The 24,064-nt window shown below is 37.4% G+C and overlaps 1 protein-coding gene across 6 annotated transcripts in view; it reads left to right on the plus strand.

The window, feature by feature from the left end:
- The first annotated feature begins 6,408 nt into the window (after positions 1 to 6,408).
- Positions 6,409 to 24,064, plus strand: part of LOC117996416 (voltage-gated delayed rectifier potassium channel KCNH8-like) — an 87,054-nt gene continuing 69,398 nt past the window's right edge. For all 6 annotated transcript variants that reach the window (XM_069509293.1, XM_034984473.2, XM_034984474.2 and 3 more), the window contains exon 1: positions 6,409 to 6,567. The gene's annotated coding sequence lies outside the window, so the exon portion shown is untranslated. The remainder of the gene's footprint in view (positions 6,568 to 24,064) is intronic.

A 24,064-nucleotide genomic window follows, 5' to 3' on the forward strand; every position in this document is an offset into this window, starting at 1 on the left:
CGTGCAAAATGTCGAAAAAATACGACTGTAGTACGGAACCCTCATTGCGCGAGCCTTACTCGCACTTAGCCGGTTTTTATTTTAAAATAGCGAGCAATTGAGCAGGCGGGTCACCTGATGTTGAGTTATTACCGCCGCCCATGAACATCTGCTGTACCAGAGGAGCCTATGGAGATCTATGCGTTGCCGGCCTTTCAGGAATTTGGACATGTCCTATTTACATCTAAAATGTTTTGCCAGAAGCTGTTAAGTTAAGGCCACGTGCAAGGTTTTTTAATACAAGTTCTCAGCTACTAATATTATCACAAATAAACCAATATATTTTTTTACTATTTTTTTTTTAATACAATAAAACTTAAGGCTAGCCTTATCTAATTACTATATAAATCATGACCGCGTGGAATGGTGCCAAGAATACTGGCTGCATTTCCGCGCTGGACAGCCAGGCTGATCCGCTGCGCAAAAAATGAGCCAGCCCTTCTGTCACCAGTTGAGGCTATTAATCGCGGTGAAATGTCTCGTAAAAAATTTTTAGCACTAAGACTCCATGGCCCCAGGGGTCTCCACGGCAAACGGCACAAAAATGTAACTCTCTATAAGAGAGGCATACTTGCGCCGCTTGCCGTTTTCAGCTGTTTCTGCTGCGGCTCCCGGTCTTGATGCTGTCTTCCTGATATGACACGGGGCCAATGTGTCAACGCAAGTTGCGTCCCACATTAGCGCCCGTCCCCGTTCCCAGGGAACCAGCGTCAATCCATCAGGTCTCTTGCCATCATCCCGACTAATCCCTGCCGGCTCAATGAGCGCAGGAATATTTATGGTGGCAAGAGCTCTTTTAATTGTATCGTTAAGAGAGCCATGCCTAAACAGCCTACCGGAGCTCCTTTGGCAAGAGAGTCCGTGGATTCCAAATTTATCAACCTCTTTTCCACACGGACATCTGTGCTGATGGCACAGTGGTGTTCCCAATCTGAGACCTAGAGCCACACGAAAACTTTCGTTATCTAAAAGTGTGCCGAGATTTTTTGATGGCAAGGCATGCAGCCAATACCCAGATTCCTTTTCGGATAATGCTAGAAGCCTGGCACGATCTCTGTCACTTGTAAGATTTTGAACCAAATTCGTATGTGTCAGTTGAACCAATGGCAAATCCCAAAGTTTTTGTGTAGTACGTTCCTTCGGGATGTCGACATTGGGACATCTGACCTTCCAACTCTCTAGGGCCTCTGCGGCATAGGTCAATGATGAATTGGATTTGAGAATTTGAGAGCTAAGCTCTTTTATACTATGCACAGAGGACAGAAAAGCCGGAAGAGCTACACTGGAAATTTTCCTCACGCCGATGCCACCGTACTTGACCGGTAAAGTTGCTTGGTTCCAGGAGTGCTCATCAAAAGTTAAATTTAGAATTTGTTCTAGTGTACTTTTAAGGGTGGCATCCATGTTATCGAGTAGTCCATGAAATTTCCAAATTGGGCTCGCGCGGAGAATGTAAATTAATTTAGGTACAAAAAGGCAATATTTTAGGATCGAAAATGCAATGTGAGAATTTAGAGTGCCCAATTTGTCGGTATTAGCCGAAAATGTTCTGACTTTTTGATCCAAGAGTGGTTGTATGGATTCATTATAAAGAGGAGCACCGAGAAGGCAAAGTGAACGTTTATCAAGTATTTTAATATTAGGTGAAATTTCATTGAATAATTCAGAGGCCAATAGAATTCTTTCTTGCGACAGTTTTTCTGTAAAAAACAATTCGCATTTCGAAAAATTAAGTTCTAAACCAATTTTCCCAAACTGTTGCTTAATATGATTAAGATCTTTTAGAACGTCATCCACGTTGCCCCCAATGGTTCCATCATCAAGATACCATATGTTAAATTTAGATGTTAAATTTGAGATATGGTTATGGATCCCTAAGCTGAACAGGGCCGGACCTAAAGGATCCCCCTGCTGAACGCCTACAGAAGACTTAATATCGCTATCTCCAAAGAATAATTTAGAAGCAGAGCTGTAACATTGCCAAACATATGGGTAAATTTCAGGAAGTTGCGTTGAGACTTCTGTCAGCAAAGTTGCCCTGTCCAAAGAATTAAAAGCATTCTTTACATCTACTTTCAGCAGTACCTCAACCTCGCCATTCGTTAAGAAAGTACGAGCCGAATGAACTGCTGCTTCACAACCTCCTTTACTGCCGAATCCAACTTGAATAGGTTGGAATTTATCCTTTAGGGTAGAGACTATGTGACTACACGCTAATTTTGACGCCAAACGGCGAAAAGTACAGCCAACAGCGATGGGACGGATGCCACCATCTTTCTTATTGAAAGCACAAAGCCTCGCGCCATAAAGGAATGGTAGAAAGGATGAATTTACCTCGCCAGATAACATGAAATTACATAGTCTGGTAATGTCGCTCAGTAGCGCCTTGCCGGCGTCCCCAGCAGTAACTCCCACAAGATCCTTAAGATGTTGTGGCGTTATGCCGTCCATGCCACCAGCAGAGCCACTAGAAAACGACATTATCGCAGCGTAAGTTTCTTCATCCTTTATCTGTAAATAAGAAGTGTTAGAAGGTGGATCTGGCAGCACAGAATCGGTATTTGGTAAGGGATGCTTGTCACGTAAGGCTTCCAGCGTTATATCATTGAATGGAGCCAGTGTATCACTAGAAAACAAAATGCGGGCGGCGTTTTTAAGATCCCCATCCATAACCTTGTTTTCCACAATTTTCTTCAAATTGTAATTTTGTGTTCGAAATGAGCAGTCAGGGATTGGAAAAACGCGATCAGCCAAACTATTTTTTTTTAATTTTGTACATAGCGACCCGATTTCTGACTTATTAACATAGAAATGTCTATATGCAAAAAAAAAGAGGTTTTGCCAATCTAAAAGTGAATTTGATAGCACATTTTGGATTGTATGTGATAAGGATCTAGCTAACGATATCCTAGCTCCTCGCGGAATGCGTTTTATTAATGGAATATTTTGACTGTATTTGGATAATAAAATTTCAAATGGTACCTGGTTATCGCTTCCTGATTGGGTTTGATCGCACATCAAATTTGGGCAAGTAAGAGGCCGTGTAGGCGGTCCGTGACAACGTGCGATGTGAATATTAAGGCCTTTGCGACCCTTAAACTGCCTGCCATCGCTACAGTGGGGGCATTCTAGGTATTCACCTTGAGAAGCACTGGGGTTCATACTTCGAAACACGTAAAAATAAAAACACTAAAACACTACACAATAGCGTCTATAAGCGCGCGGACCAATATCCACTTACCGATCCAATTAAAAGATACCTGCTACTACATTAAGTGAAAATTGCATTAAATTTGTAGTTGTGCTCTTAATTGAAAATTTAACTAACCTAGTCGTATTTCCTTCAAACCACTGCACCACATTGTAGATTTGGCTAATTGAATTGTAAATCTAATGGCGACGACCAAAAATAGTCGCTTCGACGAAAGCTTTATTGTTCCTTAGTCGGCTGTTTTTATTTGAGTGCACACACAGATCTCATAAATGAAAAATCAGTACGTATTTCACATGATACAATAGGTAGTATATTGCTGGCACGGTTATAAAACATTCAGCTTTTAGGCTCAGCAAGAGAAGGGTCAGGGAGTCCGGTAAGTGCCAACCGCAGTATAATTAATGTTAATAAATTGTATTAAGTAAGTACCTTTTTAACATATTCTAGGGATTACAGAAAATAGCATTAAACCTGCATATTTTAGTAAGAAAAGGCTACCTACGTTATCTAAACTATGAGTTCCTACACTAATATTATAAAGGTAAAATGTGTAAGTTTGGATGTAAAAAGTAAAAACTCATGTGATTTCAAAAATTCTTTTACTATTAATTGAAAGGTTATTCCAGATGGACATTATCTATAGGTAATGATATTTACTACATAATATTAATATAAAGAGAAAAGATTTGTATGTTGTAATCGATAAACTCTGAAACTATTGAACCGATTCTAATAATTTTTCACCATTAGAAAGTTACATTATCTAGATCTAATAACATAAGTAGGCTATATGTATATACTTAGAATAACTGATCACAAATATAATAGCTATAGGTATATCAAATTTCATACGATCGAATCCGGGCGGATCAGCTAGTTACTCGTATGTATACATATACTACCTTTATCATATCCGAGCAAAGCCAAGCGGATCAGCTAGTCGGTAGTAAAAGCCTCCACGCCTTGACTCGTTGAAGCTTCAATAGTTCAACGACCAAGAAGTGGACTGAAATCCGAAAGGTCGATAGTTCGAAGCCAACCCATTTCTTTATTGTCACACCTTCCAGCACAAACTGTTTGGTTGGAGGAGAGAAGAAATATCATCAACATTATCATTTTCAACCGATACACGTTCGCCGCTGGCTATATACCTAAAGTCTCTTGCTCTTGAACTTAGTCGCACCATCAGGGTTTGATTTTTATTTTTGTTTTGGTACGGAACTCTAAACATAACAAAGACAGGTACATGTCAATAAAGAGAGAGACATACGAATTCACTCAAAAAGATTAAGGCTTACAGTCAGAAGGCCTGAGTCCACTTTATACAAAGCATTGAACTAGGATTTAGGAGAAGTGCTATAAAATCTAGGGACCACTCAGGCTAGATTTATTTAAAAGTTTGTGCTCGTAGAGGCCATGTAGAGGCCACGTAGAGGTCTCTACGTACTGCTACAAGCTTTACTACGACACTCGTGTGCTACGACGACGTTTCATATTATAAAATACCTACCTACCTATTACTAATTATTATACCTACGTCATTGAAATTTTGTATTTATATTTATAATGCTTGTAATTCTTTAACTAACCCTAGTGGAGCATGGCGCGGAAATTAACATGGTTTCGAAATCAATTTAATGACATTGTGTGGAATTACCCTACATTTGCATCTAGTAAGAGCCCTAATATAAACCGCACAAATTGTCTTGTATGTGTTCTATTTAATTTTTTTCTATATATCACGTTTATACTAGAATTTAAATAAGAAATAATAACTACTTGTTGTATGAATACTTATTGAATGGAATAAGCTATCATTATACTCTTCTACTGGCTTTAATAGCACGTTGTAAAATATCCGTTAAAATAAAGTGCACATTTGACCTACTTTTTAAATATTACGCACTAGATGATGCCTGTGACTTCGTCCACCTGGATTCAGGTTTTTAATTTTTTTTTAAACAGACAGACACACGTTTGCATTTATTATAATAAATATGGATTTACGTCGCAGTTAATTTCAAACCTATTTTCTTATCAGATAGTGATAACTGATAAATAAAATTAATGAATTAAAATGACTTATTAACTATTGTTTAAATCTTCTTATCTATTCAAGCATATCTAGAAGGAATATTTTAGGTAATCACTGTATTATCACTACAACCATCTCGTCTCTACTCGAATTTATTTGATAAATAATTATTAATGTTGTTTTGTGAGATTGGATTAATATGAAATCGATTACAGTGAAAATTTAGTATCGGTGAATTAAAAATATTTTCCGTTTTGGAGAGGTCAATCGTTACAACGAAGACATGTTGAATCCAGAGACGATAACGTTACTTTTTGCGTTTTATTCTGCAATCAATACCTATCCTACCTACCACTGAAAACTAATCTCCAACTAAAAAATTATAGTATTTACGAGGAGCTACCCGTGCAGTGTGCACCCACCGACTTCGCCCACCAGTGGGTGGAAGGCGAATTCGTATTCCCCCGTACACCCACTGTGTTAGGGTTGGAATCACATGTAATAATCAAAACCTGACCCATTGGTGTATAGGAAGTATAAAGTATGTGGGTACGAGGCAGGGTCCGGGTACTGAAATCTTTTATAATAAAATTCGTGTCACTAAAAAAATTTAGTCAGGTGAACTGAAAATTTTCTAGTCAGGTGAACTGAAAATTTTCTAGTCAGATGAACTGAGAAAATAGTATTCAGGGGAGCTGAATAATCAAAAATCTGGGACTGAATTATTTTGGAAGCATTAATCGTCACTACTCTTGCTATTGAATCTGGAAACGATACTAAAATTGTTAATTTTTGAGATTGTATTCTGCAATATTAAGTAGGTAGGTATATTGATATTATGAAATCTATGCATCTGAAATTTTTTCTAGTCTCTAACTGAAAAATAGTGGTAAATGTGTAAAAATCAAAAGTTCGTTACTGCAATCGTTACAACGGTGTTATAACGACGCGGAAGCTTAGATGCTGACTCTGGAGACGGTAATGAGGATGTAAATTGGCGTATAGGGAGTAGCAGGGACCGGGGGACGAGGCGGTGGCCCGGGAAACCTGTGGCGTATCTGTTGCGCCCGCCCCGGCGCCCGCGGCCGCGCTCCGGGCAGCAGCCAGTCTGCCTCTCCGCCTCGGATGGTCGCACCGTTCGCGATACCGCGCGCACTTCCGCAAAACGCACGTGCAAAACCTTTGTGATAAAAAAATCATCATGTATGCGAAAAGTTTACGAGTGGTCAGTGAGTCGAGCCCGCTCGATCTGTAACTTTGTTCCGCATTTTTCGTTAAGGTAATTTTGATATTTGTGCTGTGATTTATAATGTTCCCTATTGGATTGATCCAGTCAATTGAATTTTGTTTCGTATGTAGCAATTTTTTATCCAAATTTATTTTTATTGTTATTTATTATTTTTGATAATTTTAATAATGATTAGGCATTTTTATTTATGTAAATTATTACTGAACTTTATATTTCAGGAAAAGATGTTTAATATGTAAACAGTTGTAAGAACAGATTTATTTTTATTACATCATATAAATTTACGAGTATAAATTATCTACTCATAAAACAAAAGCGATTAAATCTTTTTCATTCAGACAAACCGCGCTCATAAGTTTGAATAAATGAAAATGGTATGATATTTACATTATACTTCGTTCGAAATACCTATTTAGTGTGAGTGGATAACACGTTAAAGAATTCAAACGTACACCGTCAAAATATGTATCCACGTATCTACTATAATTATGTAGGTATATAAAAGTACCTATACTTACATTTGTATTTAGACGTTTCTTTGGATATATTATATAGCTATTGACCGCGACTTCGTCCGCGTTGTTTAATTTATAGCAGGTAGCACTCGAGTATAAATTAGATAGCTATCTTTCGATGAAAGAATTTTTACAATCAATCGGATTATTACTTCCGGAGATTACTCCCTACATAAAAACTTACAAACTAACAAACTTTACCTCTTTGTTATTTTAAGAAAAGTGCATGTTGTTTAAACCCCTAAATCCACGATGCCATCGACGATGGTTGCAGCAGTCAACTAATATTATATTATACTAGGCATCTATTAACTTTACGAGGTTATAATATTATACCATCAAACTACGTTTCCACTTAGTAGGTAATCCACATTCGCGCAGGTAATAAAGAGCGAGCTGTATTGTTGACGTTGGTTAAATATTTATCTTGTATCTCTACATTAGATGAGTCAATATAATATTCGGTTACGTGTGACTAAAGGTTGATTCATATCACAACGTGTCTACGTTCTATTACGTCACATGTTCTATTACATTGGGAATGAAACGTTTTTAATGTGATATTTCAAAGGTGCCTTTCTAGGTGACCTATATTATGCCAACAGCCCCATCGTTACACACTAAATTAAAACCAAATTGTAATTAAATCTAAAGCTACTTATAAAAATTTGAGAAAATCACTAAATTTTTACAGAACTAGATAAAGCCCGCGACTTCGTCCGCGTGGATTTAGGTTTTTAAAAATTCCGTGGGAACAAGCTAGCTGGATACAAGCTATCGCTGTGCCCATGTTCGTCAAAATCGCTTGAACGGATGGGCCGTGAAAGGCTAGCAGACAGACGGACAGACAGACAGGCAGACTTTCGCATTCATAATATTAGTATGAAAATATAGAATAGTTTTGTATAGATATTCCATTCAGAATGTTCCAAACTCAGGTTTCAGAGTGAGAAAATGCAACGGTCCTATAGGCAACGTTGAGTAGGTATGAAATTAACCTTTACTTAACCATGATACTGAATATAAAATTATGAAATAGTTGGTATAATTATGATGAAACTATCTATCAGCTTACCTACTCATTACTTGAAAGAAAAACTAGGGAGGAAAACATAATCATATTATCACTCTGCCATGCATTCCTACCTTTTATGACATTTAAAATAATACTAAATCAGTATTAAAAATTACTTAAATTTGCTCACATGACGCATCTATCAGTGAAAGAATTTTCGAAATCAGTTGAATAGTTTAGGAGATTACATCCTACATCAAAACTTACAAACTTTACTCTTTACAATATACGTGTAGATAGAGCCACTGTTTTTTTTGTGATGTTGGTTATGTTGCTTTAATCAAACAAGCTTCACATAAGTGTGAACTAATGTGTGAGTTGAAAGTTGATAAAAAATACAAAATTCTATTTTGTAATTTAGGATTTAACAAAACAAAGGCAATATCATTACTTAACGACAGTATAATGTCTCATCAAGACCGAAGACAAGAACAATGTTCTGAGAATAAAGTCTTTAAACCTAAATAAACAGGCAGATTTTTATGACATGATAAGCATATTTGATCGCCGCGTTTGGTTTTTCCAAGTTTTCATCACAGTTTTCTTATATATTAGCATAATTTATGCAATGTAAATAATTTGAATTGACGTAAGTTACTCGTGGAGTCAATTTAGAGATTCCTAAGTTTGATTTTTGATAAGCTCGATTTATTTAATTATTAACGACCTTATTTAACTCAAAGAATTGCTAAGCTGAAGTATAAATGATCGGGGTACATTGCTTGTCGTATTGATAGAAGTTTTTTTTGTTCCATTACAAGTTAGCCCTTGACTGCAATCTCACTTAATAGTAAGTGATGATGCAGTCTAAGATGAAAGCTGGCTTAGGAAAAACTTGGAAGGGGTGTGGCGGTTTTTATTAGGAACACCCATACCCCTAATGGTTTCTACACATTATCGTACCGGGACACTAAATTATTTGGCACCGGCTTTGCTGGTAGGGTGGTAACTAGCCACGTCCGTAACATCTCACCAGGTCCAGACCAGACCAGAAACAATTGAAAGATTATAAATTGTGCCTGCCGGAAATTAAACCTCGGACCTCCCACTTATAAGACCAGAACGCTCACCACTGAGCCAGGGAGGGACGGAGGGAGCCAGACAGGGACGTTTAGGTAACAAGATATTACTGGATAGTCGACATTGTACCGGAAGTACTGACGTATAGTATTGATTGACCCTCCACTCCACTTCGTAGAAAAACGATAAACGCACAAAGCCGTAGTCTGGAAAATCCTATAGAACTTGGCGGACACACTAACGTGTGTCTCCATAAAAATTCTTTGTACAGCTGCAGTGGAAGCATTGTTGGTTGACCCCCCACTATGGAGAGAAAAGATAGTTAGGTAAATGCTGAAAACCATGGAGTCTGCTAAATCCTACAAGAAACCTTTGTGTTGTGTTGAGTTGACGAAGACGACATGACCTCTTAGTCGGAAATACCTTTGGCATTTACCTACTTGTAGGATGTAGCGTGTTAAAGACGCAATATAGACAGTCATAGAGACGTCTAACACAAACGTTCCATTAAACATGGAAGCTGAAAGTAGGTAGTAAGTTCTTTTGATTCTAATCCACAATCATTGCGGCATGTGGAATCCACTCGGAACAATCCCGATCACTACAGAGCTGAAGTTATTGGATTGTATAGCTACCTATTTTTGTCCACTATCTTTATCTGCTATCTAGGATCGATACGTACATTAGTCACAGTCGAACATATCGCACGACCTTGATCCTTAATTTATAAAAACGAGACGAAAATAGAACTGTAGTTATAATGACTTAGGTACACTGATCTCTATTAATACAAGTACGCTGGACCTGCGATTGCCGATCTGTTTTTGAAGCAACTTAATTTTGCCATTGTGACGCAGGTCTGGTAGCAGCAGTGAACGTCATGTGAGCGTACTTGGACCTGACCTAATTGCACTGTTAATGATGAGACATCTATCAACATAGTGCCAACATGAAGACCATTTGACACAGTGTCAATTTTAATTCCCGACATGCTCGGTGGGCGCTTCGAATCGATATAAAACATATAAAACAAGGTATAAAAAAAAATTGACATTTATTTGGAACTAGCTGCCCTGACGAACTTCGTTAACCCCGTCTAACAGTCGATTCAAACTTTTTAAACGTACTTCAAGGAATCACCTCCTTACTTCCTTCAGGAAGGAAGGTAGGAATATTATAAAAAAAGAATTAGCGAAATCGGTTCAGCTGTTCACGAGATTTGCGATGACCAACACATTTAGGGATTCATTTTTATATTATAGAAGATGAATCCAGCTTATTAGTATCTTTTAAGCTATTTCAGTGGTACTTAAGTATACAAAAAAAGATTCATCAGATTAGATGCCTATATCGTAGAGTTTACTCATACACTACTTTCAGCATATTATCACCAAACCACAAGACGCCGTCATTTTACCTGCGGTCGTCGTGTCGTAATCGTTAACTTTTTAAAATGTTTTTACGACCAAGAGAAGAGTTGTTATCTATGTTACACTGTATAATAAATACACCTAATAGGTGAATGTTTTTGGTTGCATTAAAAAAGTAAAGCTAGAGCTGAGGTTTTTAATAATTTTAAGATAATTAAATCAAAATTAGAGGTTTGATATAGTCCACGCGGACGAAGGGAGTACCTAAGCTAGTAAATGCATATTTTTGCTAGCGGACTATCCAGGTTAGAATATTTGCTGAATAAACTAAAAAAAATGATATATTTTATCTACAGATTTTAGTTGGCTAAATTGTCATAAAAGCTTAGTCATCACGATCATTATCTACCCATCGCCGGCTCATTACTGAGTACGGATCTCAGAATGAGATGGATGCTCATTCTGAGATCCGTATTCAGTAGTCCACCACGGTGGGCAAGTGCGGATTGGCATATCTTTAAAATATACTTAGTTAGAATTTTCTCAAAGGGGTGTGAATAATTATTTAACTGTCACATTCCTTTATCTCTTCCATTTCGACTCATACGTTACAAGTAGGTAGGTATTAAGTAGGTACACAAAATCGATCAAGTTTCACCTTATTGAGCAATTTCTTTGAAGTAGATTACAAGCGCTCAGCGTTGTACGGAAAAGTGCTATAAATACCGCTGTAAAGAGTTGAGCAGATGATACAGAAAATAATCAACATTCAAGTGCCATAGCTTCATCGATTGCCGCGTGCATCTTGCCTGTAAAATAATCCATACTACTTAATATGTATTATAAACGCGAAAGTCTGTCTGTCTGTATGGCTTTTCACGGCCCATTCGTTTAACCGATTTTGACGAAATTTGGCAGAGATAATTTGCATCCCGGGGAAGGACATAGGCTTACTTAGTAGGTACTTTTTATCCCGGAAAATCAAAGAGTTCCCACGGATTTTAAAAAACCGAAATTTACTCGGACGAAGTAGACCTCACATAGTAATTAATAAATAGGTATATCTACTTATTACTTATTAAGCTTGTGTCACACATCTTTGAAATACACATGCCTTTGTCGTGATTACGTTCAAATGATCTGCAAAGACCCTGTACCCTTATTATAAATGCGAAAGTGTGTTTGTTTGTTGGTTTGTAACCCCAACACAACACCCCAAATAATTTGGGATACGACTACGAGTCATATTGTAAAGCAGGTAAGCAGATATGAAATATACTTTCTACACCATTAAGCGATTTTTATTCTATATCTTGTGAGAGTATGGTGAATAAAGAGGGCTATAAAGTGGAATGGATATGATTGAGATACGGTATCGGAAAGGTCCCTTGAATGCATCGTTTATATAGGTAAGTAGGTTGTGTTTGATTTGCTAAATATTCAATTTACAACGCTGGATCAATCAACTGGAATATTAGGTATGTAAATGTTTTTCTTTATTTAAGTACTATCTCTCCTGTGGAAAGGTGTGGCCCAAGACAAGATAAGCTTGCCTATGATGCTATAGGATGTATTGTATGAGCATAATGTGATAAAGATATTAAAAAAGTCTTACCGCAAACAATACCCGCGTACATATACAAAACCGCGTGTTTATTTTATTTCATGCAAAACAATCAAAATTGTCAATATATAAAGATTGCAATATCAAAAACCCAAACAAAATCTTCTCTTGTTAGTGGCACAATTTTTCGACCAATGATTTTACCTATCATGTAAACAATGTAAATTGTTTATAGAAGCACTATTATTATGTATTAAGAAGTAGACGGAATGACACACTTTATAAGCCTTCGTGGTTTTTTGCTGTGTCTAAATTGGATTTGTTAAAACTTCTTTATGTTGGTAATTTAAAAAAAAATTTATGAACTTTTCAATATTACCTACTTATCTAAATTAAAACTATGTAGTTATTATACCTATAATGTAACACAGAAAAAAATCACGGGGCCGAAGTCGCGGGCGTCAGCTAGTAATTTATAAATCACAATGCGAGACTAGGCGTTGACTAGAATAGAAAAACATTGGATTGCGAGATTGCAGTACCTACTGCAGGAAATGATGACGACGCATTTGCAGCATTTGCATATCTTTAACGAATTCGGGTTTCAAATTCAGTTTGATAGCATGCAGGCGGCTCGGTTAATCTTCCGATTTCCTTCTTGATTCAGTATGATTTTCTACTTCACCAATTCTGCCTACCTCTTCGAAGAAAAATCGTGATGCGATATAGGTACTCTTAGTCGCCACACTGAATTTCACGCGGGTGTAGCCACGCTAGTGTTAGCTAAGTCTAGACCAGAGTGGATGAAACCGACAAGTTTTGGCGGGGGCAAGTAGATCGATCGTCGAGAGCATCGTTCCCGTACACGTGCAACTTCTCAGCAGCTGTCGCCTCTTGATTTCCTACTACACCTGCTCTCGAGACTGTTATATATAGCCATCTCAAGCTAAATGAATGGCAAATCCTCTTTTTGTGTGAGAATATGAATAATGATACTTAACTTAATATCTGAAGAGTCTAGAGTCTAGACAATATAACACGTTTACAACTTTGGATGTAAACCATTTTATTATTAACTTAGTAGATAAGTACCGCAAGATACATGTGCAACTACTTATGCAAGTTTCTGCTGTAAACAAGTCTATGCGAGAGTAAACATACAATCTCTTGGTGTACTAGGTACAATGAAGCATAGGTATTTAATTTAATTTCAACAGGTAACGTTTGGTACAAGAACTGATAACTACTACATACGTACTATAAGTTCGCGACAGGTCGAGATGGCAATCGGGGTATGAGGCGAGGGGAAGCCCCGCACACCCGCACGTCACCCGCGCCCGCCTGCACCGGGTTAGCGCGAGGACTGTGCGAGTGTGCGGGGCATTCCCTCCGGCCCCGATTGCCAGCTCGTCCTGTCGCGTATTACAGGTACATTTCGAAATATTACATTATACTTACTTAAAGACAATGAAAAAAATAATTTCAAGATCTACTTATCATAAAGATTTCTTACCCTATAGGTACGTTGACACAAGTAAATGAAAAGAAAATTTGGGATATTCACTTCGAAATTTATGTGTTGCTACTTTAAAAAATTCATATTATAAGATATAACCATACCTAAAGCCTGCCAATCCGCACTTGGCCAGCGTGGTAGACTACCGCCAAACCCATCTCACTCTGAAAGGAGACACGTGCTCTGTAGTGAGCGCGGCAATGGGTTGATCATGATGATGATGATGATGATGATACCTAAAGCAAATATTAATTACTATAAGTAGGTGTTTCTACAGTAACAGCCACAAAATTGTTAGAAATACTTTTGAGTATCAACCTATGGTGACCGGGTTGGCTGTTAGCCGGGAGAGCTTAATCGATCGACAAGTCTGGTGCATCGTACCTACAGGCTACATACGTGTACCTCCCAGCGACTGTTTTGATTTCCTACTACACCGACTCAATCTCCTGCTCCCGAACTGAACAAATACTACGTTTACGAACAGAAATAAATGTGTAGGTATATCTACGGAAAAGTGAAATAAAATAAAGCTTATGGATAAAGTTTGTCGTTGTAAGTTTAGAGACGTTTTCCATTTCAATACGTTTCTTATCATGTTCTTCTATGTTTGTTATATTAGTACCTATGGATATTGAATAACCATATTCCGTACCAATATTATAATTACGAAAAGCTAGCAGACAGACAGACATAGACGCGTACCTATGTCTGTCTGTCTGCTAGCTTTTCACGACCCATCCAGTCAACCAATTCTGAAAGTTAGCTTACATCCGAGGGACGGACATGGGCTACTTCTTGTCCCAGAAAATCAAAGAGTTCTCACGAGATTAAAAAAAATTAAACTTATGCCGACATAGGCGCGGGCAACATCTAGTAAGTAAATAAATAAATAGCAGGTAAATTAATTACAAACGTAAAGCTTTTAAAATTCAAAACAGCTTATGAGTCGGGATGATCGTAATAAGTAATATTAGATTCACAACAACCAGTCTTGAGCTTACATTTACCAATATAAATTCAAACACGCGATATGGAGAAGCCTACCCACGTAAAAGTAATCTCGTAGGAAAAGCTCTGGTATTATACGATTGAAGAATGTAAATTCGTGGATTGAACTTTATAAAGGGAAATAAATGAATCATATTTGCACGTACCTACTTAATTAGCTGTATTTTTAATTGAAAAAGTAAATCGACGAGCAGGTAAGTTATTAATTATAATAGGTGTTGGTTTTTTGGTGCAATCTAAGGCATGTAAGTACCAATAATTAACTGTTCAATAACGGATCATTGATGTTAGGATTTGTAAAGTTGATTTAAATTAAGAAGGTAGGTAAGTACATAAGTATAATTTCGTTACTTTTAATTAGGTGCCTATACGCGTACAGTAGCTTTTTCTTCTCCAAGATTTCAATGGGTCAAGTGAGGTCGGTACTCGAACTTGGGGCCATAATAATGAATTTGGACTCTTGATTCTTAAACGAAATTAATGTATTTTAACTTTTATGTAGTTACCTATGTAAATAAGGTATATTCAAAAAAGAGCGATTATTTTATACGGGTCATGCATATTATTAAAAACAAGTAGGCATTTTATTTCACAAATTGCTAAAGGTTTCAACCAAGTATTTTTAAATAAAATTTATCGTATGGTGAAGTCAGTAGGTATACGTATTTGGATTGCTTGATTTTTATTACCTACGTAAAATGTGTTCCTCCTAATTTGTTGGTAAGTGTTATAAAGGAAAGTATACGTATTAACATACCTTTATCTTGTGTCGGAGAATGTATTAGTTAAGTATGCAGATGATGTGACGTAATAGTCAAAGAATTTTCGTATACCTAGGAATTGTTCTGCGGGTACAGCGCCAATTTGCTCTTGTGGGCGTGAAAAATTTTTGTTTTTTTTTTTATTTTTTTTTATTTATATAGCGAGCAAGCGAGCAGGCGGGTCACCTGATGTTAAGTGATTACCGCCGCCCATGAACATTTGCAGCACCAGAGGAGCCGCCGATGCGTTGCCGGCCTTTTAGGAATTTGTTGGTCCGCCCCAAAATGTAATAAAAAATGTATATTTGATTGCAAAATATACTAAAGTGCTCGCAGTGCAAAGTTTTGGAAATTCTTTTGTTTTAATGTACTTACAGCTTTACAATTTCAACTTTGGATTTCAGTATTAAAGAGAAGACGGCTCTCTTTAGGAGTTCTCTATCGACTCTATAATTGGGGAGTAAGTATGCGCTTCTGAAGACTATAGGCGTTTGTACTGATATTCTTCCGCACCGCACCTTCCCGGTTTTGCCCTTTGGATATTGTTAGGTACTTCGGGCAAGTATTATTAATTGTGCCTCGCAAATGTAAATCGTGGAAGAGGTATACCTATCGCATTTACCAAAAACTACGATTTAGGATTATTCAAGGGGCAACGCATTAGAAATTCCTCTGGCTCTGCAGATATTCATTTAAATACAAGTCGACAGCATTAGTTGTTGCGGAAATAAGCTGCTGTGATGGACGGATGGAAAATTTTGGGATTCCTTTTTTACAATTTTGTCACTGGATACTTACTATAACTAGTTATACTACAACATTTAAATCCATTGAATGTGGGCATGATGTTATATTTAGAGACTGAGATTTGATTTACATTATCACCTGGACATGCTAAGTGAAGATAATCTGTTGTCAGACGGACGTATTGTATATGTATACATAAGTATTTCACTTTTTATTTCACGTCCTTGTCAGCTTCTAGAGCTAGACGTCAGAGTCAGTGATGGTTGTGATAGTTTCCCAGGTAACCTTCCCGTAACTATTCGTACTTTGAATTCAGAGGAGTTATAAGCTATCTGATGCCAGATTAAATAATTCAAACAGCTCTATTGTGGCAATTTAATTCGTTATTTTTAGCCGTTCTAACACAAAATCAACAATTTCCGGCTCAATGAAATTGAAACTGGGTCCTGTTTTATATTTTTTTATCAAAGCAGTAACATAATTTTCATTCTTGGAATAGAGAGGATATTTAAATTTTTATCTTAAATCTTTTAAGGATTAGGTCACATTCTTGAGGATACGTATTTAAATTCCACGTCATTCGGATTTTAATACGGTAACCGTGTAACGTGCTTTTTCACTAGAAATGTGCTATGCAGCTATGCTGTGAGTAGGTCAAAGCTAAGCTATGAAACTTTTTCCACTAATGCTAAGTGGTGTAGCGGAGCGGGTAATTTGTGCTATGAAGATGCGCTCCCGCGAGGTAGCTGTGCGAGGTAATAGATGGCTGATACGCGACTCGAGGTAAGCGATCGACGGTAGGGAGAGCATGCGGCCTGCACCACCCGCGCATCTGTAGGTCGCATCCGTAGCTGATAGCTCTCATCCATAATACGCATCCATAGCACATGAGTAGATAGCACGCATCCCTTCATATTATAAAATTGACATTGTTCTGAGGAGGTTATAAGTGTTCAGATTGATTTATGTATTATTTAATTTATTATTGTGACAAAATTTTATAAATATTTATACTTTTTTTTTTGTAAAATAAGCAAATTTAAAATAATAATTAAAAAAACGTAAAATAATTCTAACATAATATTGCATGCCTTAGTATATAAGGTATTTGGCTGTACTTACCACAATGTATGACTAAGAACCATTGTTAACCCAAATAAGCAATAAATAATTTGATTTGATTTGATTTTGATTTGAAAAAAAAACATACCTTTGTTGAACCCGGTTCCACCAATTCTAAGCTACCTGGAGCAATGAAAATGATTGGTGGATATCACACGCATCCATAACAACATAACATAGCACATCTTTGGTAGAAAAGCAGCCTTATCGTAATACGTAGCTGCTTCTTTCTTTGGTTATTTGGTTTCAATATCGTTTGGTAGATAATAAAGCCCGTATATAGAGATAATAAGGCTCAGTCTTGTAGAAAGTCGAACGAATTGAAGATGCTTTTGATGTCAGTCGTGATTTGATGAGTGGCGTTGCTATTCATTTCGCATAGGTAGTCAAATAAATTCCGCGCTTAGGGGACTCGTCGAATTTAAATAATGTATTCCATAGGTAAATCTTTGTGATACTATAATATTATATTTCTGTATTTTTAGGGTTCCGTACCAAGGAAAAAAGGAACCCTTATAGGATCACTTTGTTGTCTGCCTATCTGTCTGTAGCTGTCAATGTAATCAAAACCTATGGAGTACTTCCCGTTGATCTAGAATTACCTATGTTTGGCAGATAATAATGTCTTATAGAGAGACTAGCTTATGCTTGCGACTTCGTCCGCGTGGACTACACAATTTTCAAACCCCTATTTCACCCCCTTAGAGGTTGAATTTTCAAAAATCCTTTCTTAGCGGATGCCTACGTCATAATAGCTATCTGCATGCCAAATTTCAGCCCGATCCGTCCAGTAGTTTGAGCTGTGCGTTGATAGATCAGTCAGTCAGTCAGTCAGTCAGTCAGTCAGTCAGTCAGTCAGTCAGTCAGTCACCTTTTTCTTTTATATATTTAGAAAATCTGAAAACCGTGAAAAAAATTTAAAGAGTGTTATTGTACATACGATGCATCGATGGTACGGAACCCTTTGTGTGCGAGTGTCACATTTGACTGGGGTTTTTTTTAAAGAATAGAAGTGCCTATTCGTATATTTTACTGATGATTGCAGCCTTGCGTGGGTGTAATGTTGCACTAAGCTTAGTTTAGATGATAAAGCTCAGCAGGCAGGCACGCGTAGGGGATAATCTACATATATGAGCGGGGCTTATCTACCTTCACAAAGGACACTTAGTTAATTACACCTTTTGATGTTGTCACACATTTCTCTTCACACAGCTGACCTTCGGGCTGACCAATCCACTTTGCATTCCCGTAACCGGTAGCTTGTTAATTATTATGTTGATGAATATATCTTACTCGTATTCTGTTAACGATATTAATTCTAGCGTTCAAACTATCGTGAGTGGTATACTTATTATATCCATTATAAATAAAACTATAATAACCGACTAGACTCACGTCATTAGTCGAAGACACGTGAGTCTCACGACTTCAACTCTCGAGGTGGCTCCAGATCATCACCCAACAGTACCTGCAAATCTTCATCACTGCCACTACCACCGTAGTCTGCATGAATGCTGGACATGGTGTCCTCTCCCACGGATGATGGCATTGTCTTAGCGTTAAAAAGCGGTTTCCACGTGAGTCTAGTTGGTTATTAGTTATTTTTATAATTAAACTAGCTTATGCTCGCGACTACGTCCGCGTGGACTACAAAAATTTCAAACCCCTATTTCACCCCCTTAGGGGTTGAATTTTGAAAAATCCTTTCTGAGCGGATGCCTACGTCATAATAGCTATCTGCATGCCAAATTTCAGCCCGATCCGTCCAGTGGTTTAAGCTGTGCGTTGATAGATCAGTCAGTCAGTCAGTCAGTCACCTTTTCCTTTTATATATTTAGATTTTGCACAACATCGTGTCGTAACGTTGAAATGAACTAAACGGTTGTGGCCACTTACAGTATCGGGGTTAGCTATATAAAATAGAGCTTAAAAATGTATTCGCGCACCAGAGATGTCGTCACAAAAAACGTGATCTTTGTTTTGTAGCCTCGTAAGTTGTAAATAACATAACACAGATTACTCTGAGGTTCCATAAAGCTTTGTTTGTTTATTGTATAAAAATGTAAAAGAAGGCTTCAGCTTCCACATAAAACTGAATATTCGTCTATTAAACTGCTAGGACTTTTCGTATAATTCAATTTCAGCAATCCCACAGTCCTCCATAAAAGTGTTTTTATAACTACTTTTTACTATGGTTGTATAATTATAAAACGCGTAAATGACTGCGAATTTATTGCACAATTTTTTTTTTTCTACGTTCATTGGACATTTATCCGAGCCATATTTACTATATGATGTTGTTGTTTGGAGCGCAATAATTCTCAGGCCAGTACTGTGGTTAAGTGAAGATGGACATGGACACGCATACTTATATAAATACTATAGTACGCGAAAGGTCGAAATGGCAATCGGGGAGGGAACGCGCTACACACCCGCACAGCCCCCGCGCTAACCCGATGCAGGCGAGCGCGGGTGACGTGTGGGTGGGGGGCTCTAGTGCACCCCATTCGTTGCGTAGCCAGGTTTCAGGTTCCGTAACCTTGCATTTACATAATATATTCACCATCGCATCGCATCGCGCCCGCACTACACTCCCTGTCATATTGTCATGTTGGTGCCAACATATCACTCACGCGTCAAGTTACGATGAACGGGCACACGTCATGTCGCCACAATCTCGATTGCGATGAGACCTTGGACGATTTAACCTAAAAGGTAAAATCTGTAGGTAAAATCTGTAGGTTAAATCGTCCAAGGATGAGACGGGTTGAATGTGTGAACAAGTAGTTCGCATTCCAGTTCGCCACTCTTTGCGTCCTCTTTTGCGAATGTGTAAATGCACCTTTAAACAAATTGCGATATGCGATAATGTATCACGCATACGTCAATACGTCCATATCAGGGAAGTAGGTAATAGGTATATACTCACCTATGCGATAGTGAGTGACCCTCTTTCTACTTAGCTTTATCCCGAATTATCCGGGTCCGTTTTCCGGATTACCCTACTTCACTTTGACTGAAATTGAGCTTCCGTTTTATACGAGGTTTATTGACTCTCATATTATCTGCTCTCTGCAATGTGTCGAGCTTACCTTTCTTTGGGCTGTTAGTCACAGATCACATAATCATCTGAAGGCCTCCTTACTACACAGTAAGTAATATATATTTTACGGGGAAAATCAGTATAGTTTATCGATTTCTATCTTTTTATCATTTAGTACTTAGCTGATAACGACTCGTTCTGACTTTATAATGGCAGACATCCCAATGTAATCAAAACCTATGAGTACTTCCCGTTGTACTAGAATTATGTTTGGCAGATAACAATGTCTTATAGCATAAGTAAAGAGAAAATCTGAAAACCGTGAAAAAATTTAAACGTTTAATTAAATATTCTGTGCTTCTAAAGACTATAATGTGAATTTTTTGAATGATGGTCGAAGTCATAAGCGAACATTTTTGTGACTTTATACCTACCTACTATGCAAAATAGAAAGATAAAAATAAAATAAACTTTACAAGAGCATTTGAACCGTCGAGTGATTTGTGCCACTGCAGTGGTTGGAATGCCCTGCCTACCGAGAACTACCAGCAAGATACTCGTAAAAATTAACTTCAATCAATCAGCCTGTTTGCGTCCACAGCTGGACATCCCTGGTCTTCCCGAGAGCTCCGCTTTCCTCATTCACCCACTCCCCATTGCCTCAGTCCAGCGGGTTGGAGGCCTACACTCCAGAACACGTCTGCCCTAGCGGCCATCGGTTCTGCGACAGACTTGGCCTGTCATTTCAGCTTGCTAATTCGTTGAGCTATGTCGGTCACTTTGGTTCTCCTACGAATTTCAACGTTATGGATTTTGTCCCTCAAAGAGACACCCAACATAGCCCGCTCCATAGCGCGCTGAACAACTTTGAACGTGTGGACAAGGCCGACTGTCAGTGTCCACGTTGATGAACTGATTTTATTTATTTAATATTAGTTAAGACAGTTAAGCGTCTAAAGTAGTTAATTTACTGTACTTAGTATGATTTGTAGTATCTTTTTGAAGTCCTACTTAAGTAAATAATTGCAAATCTGAAGATGGTCCAGTTTCCATTCGAATCAAAAAAAAACTAGAAACGGTAGTTACGTACACTACGATAATTGGCAAACAAGAAGACTAAGGATTGGTCTAGCGGTCTTTCAAGTCCAATTACTGGATATTTTATTTCCAAGTTTGTAAACCCAGTAGGTACTGGTACCTATATCTAGGTAGGTTTCTATTCAGATATCTGCAGTGACCTGGACACTACTTGCAAAATGCATTTATATGAAACCTATCTAAGTACTTATTGTTTTTAAGAAATATTAGCCATATTAAACATCATCATCATCATCATCGCGTGCCTTCTTCGCAACAAAGTTTGGCGATCATCATGCGAAAAGCTTCCCTATTTAAAGCCACCTCTTTTAACTTTGAGTAACTAGCCCTGTCCACCATCGTCCAACCATTTGCGTCTTTGGCGACCTGGAGCCCTTTTGCCTTCTATTCTTCCTTGTAAAACTAATCTTGGGAATGTTAAACATAATAATTTATTAAGGTTACACTTCATACGCGCTTGTCCAAACAAACAAACATATTACGCGGATTAATCTATTATTAGATATTTGTTGTTCTAGAATCTAGATCTAAAACAAATTCATGATCGATTCGAGCACCCCAAAGTCGGTTACGGTCAACGTTGCTTAGCGAGCACAATCCAAACTCCAAACCAGCACAATATGTGAGATCTGAGACTATCCATTTTAAGATCCTTGTGTTACACTTACTAGGTACCTATTAGTTAATTAACTAAGTAATCGGTTTTGGTAAATCAATAAACCGATCTTATGCCTAACAATTTGTCAAGCAAATTTACATAGGTAATGTAGATATTTAGTTTAATAGCGTTAGATCCATAGAGGAATAGAGTTCCATTATTAATGTACAATGTAGTTGTACATGTACCTATGCTTTTACAATCTACACCACTGAGTATAGATTACGGAGATTACAAAACTGCCACAGACCACATTAAAAACACATCAGTCGTCGAAAACCCCCCAAATCAAGGATGTATAATGGAATTAATAAATTATATTTTTTATATTAATTTATTTAAGTACCTATTTCCTCTACACTTGAATGAAAGAGTTGCGTCACATATTACCAATGAATGACAAAATATAAATTCTAAGAAGCGCTTAAAAACTGTAAAAAGTAATTTTTTTATCACCAAAACGAGAGAATATTCAGAACTGATCTTTCTGAAAAATGCTATGTAGGGCCAAACGAAAAACTAACTAAAAACCGTGGTCCTACTATGTAATAATATGTATTCCTTTTTTAGAAACATCACTTTTTTTGTAAATTCTCACGTTTTTTTGGCGATAATTCTTAAACTATTTTTTGCAGCTAAGCGCTTTTTAGAAATAGAAAGGCAGTGATACAGCTTTTCTGTAATTGACCGGCTGATCCTTTATGACATTGAGACCGTTTTGCAGAACTACCTACTCCATTCTTAGCACCTCTCTGGCTTGGGGTATATATACCTAACTACAAAACCAGCTAAACTGTTCAAAGGGAGGGTTTAGACTTGCGGTTTTATCAGTTTATCTGGTTTTTTTGTGTTGTCGCAGCATATGACAATCCGAAACAACACAAAAAAACCAGCTAAACTGATAAAACCGCAAGTCTAAACCCTCCCTTTGAACTGGTCTTTGTAGAGCCTAATGTTTAAAGTTAAATCTTAAAATGTGATTAAAGTTTTGTTAAAGCTTGCAAAGTTACTGCTTTCGGTATTATTTACCTCACAAATCCATTTATGCGGGTTGAAGGAATGCCTAAAGTGTTTTATTATGTTCCGTAATGAAAAGACGAATGAAATATAATGTAATGAATAACGCTTTATGAAATCGTATTATGTAAGCTTCGACTAAAATTTATATACAACGATAACGAGTAGGTACATGCCAAATTGCCAAAACGAACGTAAGTATAATGCGCAGAAAAAACTCTAGTATGTAACCAGTGGCGTGCACAGAGTTCGAAGCCAGGGTAAGCATTAGTAAGATAGGCCTGATACACCTTATATAGACCTACTGAATGGCATGTCATAAAGAAAAATGGGCTCTGGTCATTTCAACAAGGGTAAGCAGTACTTTTATGCCTCTATGAATTGCACGCCACTGTATGTAACCTCCTATAATTGTTTTGTGAGTGCTTATTTATGCTGCTATTGCTGATTGCGCCTCCGCCCGGGGAGCCACCATATTGATACTTAAAGATAAATAATATCGAAATGAAACGCTTGGTTATCGCCAAGCCATACAGGGATTTGCTTACTAATGTAAGGGCTGAAATATTGGCTTTTCAAAAAGGTAATAATCGTTTAATAACTTTTTATAAGTAGAAATACTAAATTTCAACTTAATTGGTCCAGTAGATTCGGAGCAAATTGCCTGTGACAATTGGACAGACAGGCACACGAGTGATCCTATATTATGGGTTCAAGTTTTTTATTCGGATGTCCGTCGTCGTTAGGTAACCTAAAAATGTATAAGTGCCACTATTTTATTATTACTCACCAAGCTCTGAGAGTTTTAGTTTTTTTTAGCTAAGTAGATACAAGTACTTGGGTGGCCTATGCTTTAAAATAGATAAAGGTTGTTTAAATATTAAAATGTTGAACATATGGGATCAGTTCAAAGGTGGTGTTTGTTCTCTTTTAAACATTTTTTATTGCTACCAAGAAGTAAACTAATTAATAAAGAGGCAAGGCAAGCGGCGGTATATTCCAGATTTTGG

Source organism: Maniola hyperantus, chromosome 3 (genome assembly GCF_902806685.2).
Source record: "Maniola hyperantus chromosome 3, iAphHyp1.2, whole genome shotgun sequence".
Taxonomy (NCBI): domain Eukaryota; kingdom Metazoa; phylum Arthropoda; class Insecta; order Lepidoptera; family Nymphalidae; genus Maniola; species Maniola hyperantus.